This window comes from Olea europaea, unplaced genomic scaffold (genome assembly GCF_002742605.1).
Source record: "Olea europaea var. sylvestris unplaced genomic scaffold, O_europaea_v1 scaffold1431, whole genome shotgun sequence".
In the NCBI taxonomy this organism is placed as follows: domain Eukaryota; kingdom Viridiplantae; phylum Streptophyta; class Magnoliopsida; order Lamiales; family Oleaceae; genus Olea; species Olea europaea.
In genome coordinates this window covers 24,339-30,324 of record NW_019231846.1, presented here as the reverse complement: position 1 = coordinate 30,324, position 5,986 = coordinate 24,339, and positions in this window count along the sequence as shown.

Genomic DNA, 5,986 nt, shown 5'->3' with positions numbered 1-5,986 from the left:
AAAACAGAGGGATACGTGGCGCAACATCATTTGATAGTTTGAAAAAAAGGTGGATAGCATAAACGTCCTTATTTTTCAATGTTATTGTGCAAAACGTTCATACATTTCATTTTTTGGTATTTTCACCCATGTGAAAATCATTATTTTCATTCAATTTTTCAATAAAAAATGTAAAATTATAAATATATTCTCATATTTAAATAAAATAAAAAAATAAGAAATATCAAAGAACAAATTGCAATCATATTTCCAAACTTCTAAAAAATTGCAAATAAGTTCAAATAAATTATTAAAAAAGTAATCAACACAAAATGTCTCCACCTTTTAATATCATTGCACAAAACATCCACACGTTTCATTCTTTGGCATTTCGCTCTTATTTTTACATTTCATTGTAAAAACATTATTTTTATCCATTTTCTTAATTAAAAGCTGTAAAATAACATATACGCCCTCACATTTAAATAAAAAAATAAAGAAAAGAAAGGTAAAGAACAAATTACAACTATACTCCCGATTTTTTCGAAAAAGTACAAATAAATAATTAAAAAAAAGAAGAAAGTAAATTTTGTTTTTTCAGTTTTTTAAATATTTATTTAAAATTTATTTGTACTTTTTTGAAAAAAAAAATTGGTAATATAGTTGAAATTTGTTCTTTTATTTTTCATTTCTTTATTTTTATTTTATTTAAATAGAAGGATATATTCATCATTTTACAACTTTTAATTGAGAAAATTGATGAAAATGATGATTTTGGCCATAAAATGTGAAAATAAGAGTGAAAATATAAAAAATGAAAAGTAGATACATTCTATACAGCAAAATTGATATGTATGTCCATTTTGTACATTATTTGGACTCACTTGCATTTTTCAAAAAAATTTGAAAGTGTGATTGCAATTTATTCTTTAATTTTTCTTTTCTTTTTTGTATTTTATTTAAATAGGAGGCTATATTTATAATTTTATATTTTTTGTTGAGAAATTAGATGAAAATGACGATTTTCGCAATAAAGGGTGAAAAAGAAGGGTTAGAATATCAAAAAATTTATATATCCACGTTTTGCACAATAACATTGATAGGTATAGATGTCTTATGCTAATTACCTTTCTAATAATTTATTTGGACTTACATGCGTTTTTTAAAGAAGTTTGAGTGTGATTGCAATATGCTCTTTAGTTTTTCATTCCTTTTTTGTTTTTGGCAGGGTATATTTGTTATTTTATATTTTTTATTGAGAAATTGGATGAAAATGATAATTTTCAAAATGAAATGTGAAAATAAGGATGAAAATGCCAAAAAATAAAAGGTAGAAATATTTTGCACAATAATATTGAAAAGTAAGAACGTTTTATGATAATTACCCTTTAAAAAAAAACTTAGCCACACAAGTGCTTTGTGAAAATAATGATTTTCAAAAGAAACAAATAGTCTATATGCTAAATAATTTTAAGCTACGATAAAAATGATGGTTAACTCCTGTTTCGCACATATTCTTTAAAATTTATTGGTTTAATCTCATTTTTAGGGGGTGTTTGGGAGACATTTTTATGTAAAAATGCATTTTTAAATAGTAAATTAATGGGAAATGTGTAGTTGAAAAATAAGAAATTTTTTTATTTATGTGTAATATTATTTTAATAAAGAATGTGTGGTTGAAAAGAAGAGAGAGAAAAACACATTTTGAGAAAAATAGATACCAAACGGGACCTTAATCATACCTAGGATCCATATTTTTTTATTAATTTTTCACTATAAAATTTTTATTAATTTTTATCGAAATTTATTTAATAATATAATGAGACGAGTATGCGTAGGAGGGGTTGGCGTTTAGCTTTAGAAAAGAAAAAGAATAATATTAAAAGGAATAGGAAACACCAAAAAAAGAAGAGAGGAGAGAGTGAGCAAACATATTTTTAATGAAAAGATAATAATTGTAGGCTTTGACGTTTCTTTTTCTTTATCCTTTTTTCTGCTTAAAAGTTAACACCCACCTCAACTTCGACACCCACACGCAAACGCATTTGACTCCCAAACCATCAAACCATATTAAAAATATGAAAAATTCAGAGAGAGAAAGAGAGAGAGAGAGAGAGAGAGAGAGAGAGAGAGATAATTCAGACAAGGCAAACAACAGCCGCAATTTGCCGTACGAAGCCCAACTTTTTCCCACAATATGCAAGTTGGGGGGTGAAGAGAGACAATTTGATTTGCTTGTTAGAACCTCATCTCTTTTCTCTTTGCCTTTTTCAATTTTATTATTTTTTAAGAAAATTTTGTAGAGACTACCCAACTCGTAAAGTTGTTTCATATGCCATTTGATCACTTGATATACAATTTTTGTTTCGAATAGATTATTCTACGTCTTATCACCAAAATTCATGATTAGACTTGAAGAAATGCGTTTACTTGTACTCGTTTGACTCTAAACTAATTGAAATGAAGAATAACATTTTATCACGTGAGACTGGCCATTGGATTATTTGAGTTTTGTTTATCTATAAAAGTTAGTTATTAATGTCAAATCACCAAAATTCATGATTAGACTTGAAGAAATGCGTTTACTTGTACTCGTTTGACTCGAAACTAATTGAAATGAAGAATAACATTTTATCACGTGAGACTGGCCATTGGATTATTTGAGTTTTGTTTATCTATAAAAGTTAGTTATTAATGTCAAACAAGCGTTAAGTCGTGCATTTTATCTCGTGAGACTGGCCATCTGTTTTGGTCAAGAATACGAAGGCAATGGCATTATTGAATCAAAAATATACGTTGAGTGATAAAGAAAACATGAACACTATATTAACCTTTACTTTTCTATAATAATTTGAAACAAGATCGGACAAATTTAAAGTTTATAATTTATTCATTTGAGTTTTCCTTATAACAAAAAAAAATTACTAATTTAATGTCAAACAAACATTAGATCAAGCTCTTTATTAATTGCATGAGACTGACAGATAATTTTTGTCATAGTTACAGACAAAATAGTCAAATCAAAAAAATATATATATCAAAATAAAATGGACCAACGTGAAAATAAATTGCAAGTTTGGTGACTTCCAATGTAAATTTTTCATTTTTGATTCCTAGTTTTCTTCGAAGTATTTCAAGAAAAGGGTTCTCCTTTTCCTTACGGAATCTGCTTCAAATTGTCAATGTTTGAGGCTCCAGTCCTCAAAAATATCAAAATAAAATGAACCAAAGTGAAAATAAATTGTAAGTTTGGTGACTTCCAATGTAAATATTTCATTTTTGTTTCCTAGTTTTCTTCGAAGTATTTCAAGAAAAGGGTTCTCCTTTTCCTTACGGAATCTGCTTCAAATTGTCAATGTTTGAGGCTCCAGTCCTCAACCGTCCCACGTTACCTTCATAATCTTCTTACATTTATATTGTACTACCAAACTTCTCCCCAACACTTTATATTATTCAAGAAAATGCCACTTCTTTTCATTTTAAATAAAGACATGACATGAATAAAAGATTAAGCTCCAATTTGGTTCAATTGAAAAGTTCATTCAAAATTTAAATCGAAACTAATAATTAATTTTAATCACACATTTAAGAGCCTTCTAAACACATATTTCATCAATTTTTATCAAATAAAACAGAGTTTAAACATGTTTTAAATTAATGTATTCTTTAGAGTGTTAAAATAGCATCTTGCTAGCTTTTGGGTTTGTGTTTCCAGCTACTACATCTTATTTAAACATTTATTAAAGATTAATAGTGTATCTTTACTATGTTAATTTGTGTCAATGTTGTTACAAAATTTTACATAAAAGAAGATAAATAATTAACATATAGCACATGACAAGGGTGACAAATTCATCGGGTTAAACATTATATAAGAGTTTAAACGATTAAATTTTTTAATTCGTAACATGTTTTTTTTTTTTACAAAATTGTTGTACCAAATAAATTTTACATAGCGCAAAATTTCTCATAAATTTCTAACTATCATATTGAAATTCAAGATTTTGATTTGTCGACTTGAATCGTGTTAAACCTAAAAGTTTAAACAGTTAAATTTTTTAATCCGTAACATGTTCTTTTGACAAAATTCTTGCATCAAATGATTTTACATAAATTTCTCATAAATGTCCGACTATAAGATTGGAATTCAAGATTTTGATTTGCCGACTTTGTACAACGTTAAATTACTAAATCTAAAAACTAAACCACTTAAGCTCTTGTTTGAAGAATTTTTATAAGAAAATGTATTTTTTGAACAATAATGTTTGATTAAAAATAAGTAAACGTATAATATTATTTCATGAAAAAATGTAAAGTTGAAAATAAATTTTGAAAAATTAGGACCAAACATATGCTTAAATTATTTGTTCAACATTTGCATCATGAAAAGAAGCTAAACACGAAACTAATTCATCCATCGATAAAAAGAGGGGTAAGTCTTTTCAAGATGAGAGAGTTGTTTGACAATTTCTACTAAAATTGCTGTCTGATCCAAAACAGATTTGAGGAAATCTTTAATCTTGACATAGCGTGCCATATTTGTCAGTTACTCTTCAATCCGACGTGATTGCCCGTCGTTTAGGGGGCAAGTGGCACCCCACAACTTTATTCCCCTCACCCACTCGCCACCCCTACGTCAAGATAATGACAGTTTTGCCCTTTGTTATCTTGTATCCTCTTATTTTCAACCTAAACGTAAGATAATTGGCTTCTTATTTTCGGTTACAAGGACCCCTCATACCAAATAGAAAAAAGAGCATATTTATTGCTAACCATTTGTACCAAGTTAATCGAGTTACAATTGCATGTTCAAGAATTAGCTCGAAATTCAATCCAAAAAAAAAAAAAGAGCAACAAATCATAAATCGAGTAGAAGTTTGAGAATCGACTAGTCAATTTTGTGTGTAAATCAACTAGTTTTTTTTTATTTCTTTCATATAATCAATTGTTCTTGATTCTTGTAGTCGATTTGCTAATTTGGTAGTGTGCTTATAATATTGATAAGAAATAGTATAAGTTAGAAAAACATTTCGTGTACACAAGAATGAAAAAGGGAAAATACAATGGATTGATTCTTTTGTTTACTTTTGGACCTTTTTTAAGCTAAATAATTGTTATTCAGGGAATCTTGAGTTAGATAATCGTGTTAAAGAGCATGCCGTTTATTAATTTATTAGGAGAAGAAATTTAAAATTCGAATAAAGAAACACTATATTTTAAACAAGTAAATATTTGTTCACAAACCCGATTTTTTAAATTGTAATTCTTATTTTTAACCTAAATTAGTACATTATGATTTTCGTCCAAAAAAATTTGTTAAAAGAGCTTAAGCGAGTTATTTACCCATCATATTTTTTAAAAACAATTTACAATAAATATTTTTTCTCATTTCGAAGCATGCAAACAGAATATCTTGACAGAAATCATTATTAAAGACGAAATATTATAATTAATGGTATGTTACTGACAAGAAATCAAAGAAAAAAAAATTAAAGATATAAACATTATAATAAACCAAAAATGAGAATTTTAACTATTAAACTTGTGTGCCTTTATCAAAATTCAAATTGAGGCATAATTGCAACTTTTGAAACAAAACTTGGAATACCAAATATAGCCCTACCACCGTCCACTATTTACTGCAGAAGTCTTTTGCTTTACTCCCAAAGTTATGTTCATAATAATTTTACCCCAAAGTTAACAATGAAGAAAACATATGCCCGACCCCTGTTTGAGCCCCACGTATCTTAAATAATAATATTTTAAAAAATGTGTGATTAAAAAAAAAAATTTTTTTTCTCAATTTACGATAAAATAATTTTATATAAGAATGTGATTGAAAATAAGTTTTGACAAAATGAATTTCTAAGAACAAAGGTTAAAGAAAAATTGAGATTTGTAATAATGATTTTTTGGAGAATGTATAGTTTAAAAAAATTCTTTTTAATTTACATACAAAATTATTTTATTGAGAGAATGTGTAAGAGAAAATGAATTTGGAGAAAAA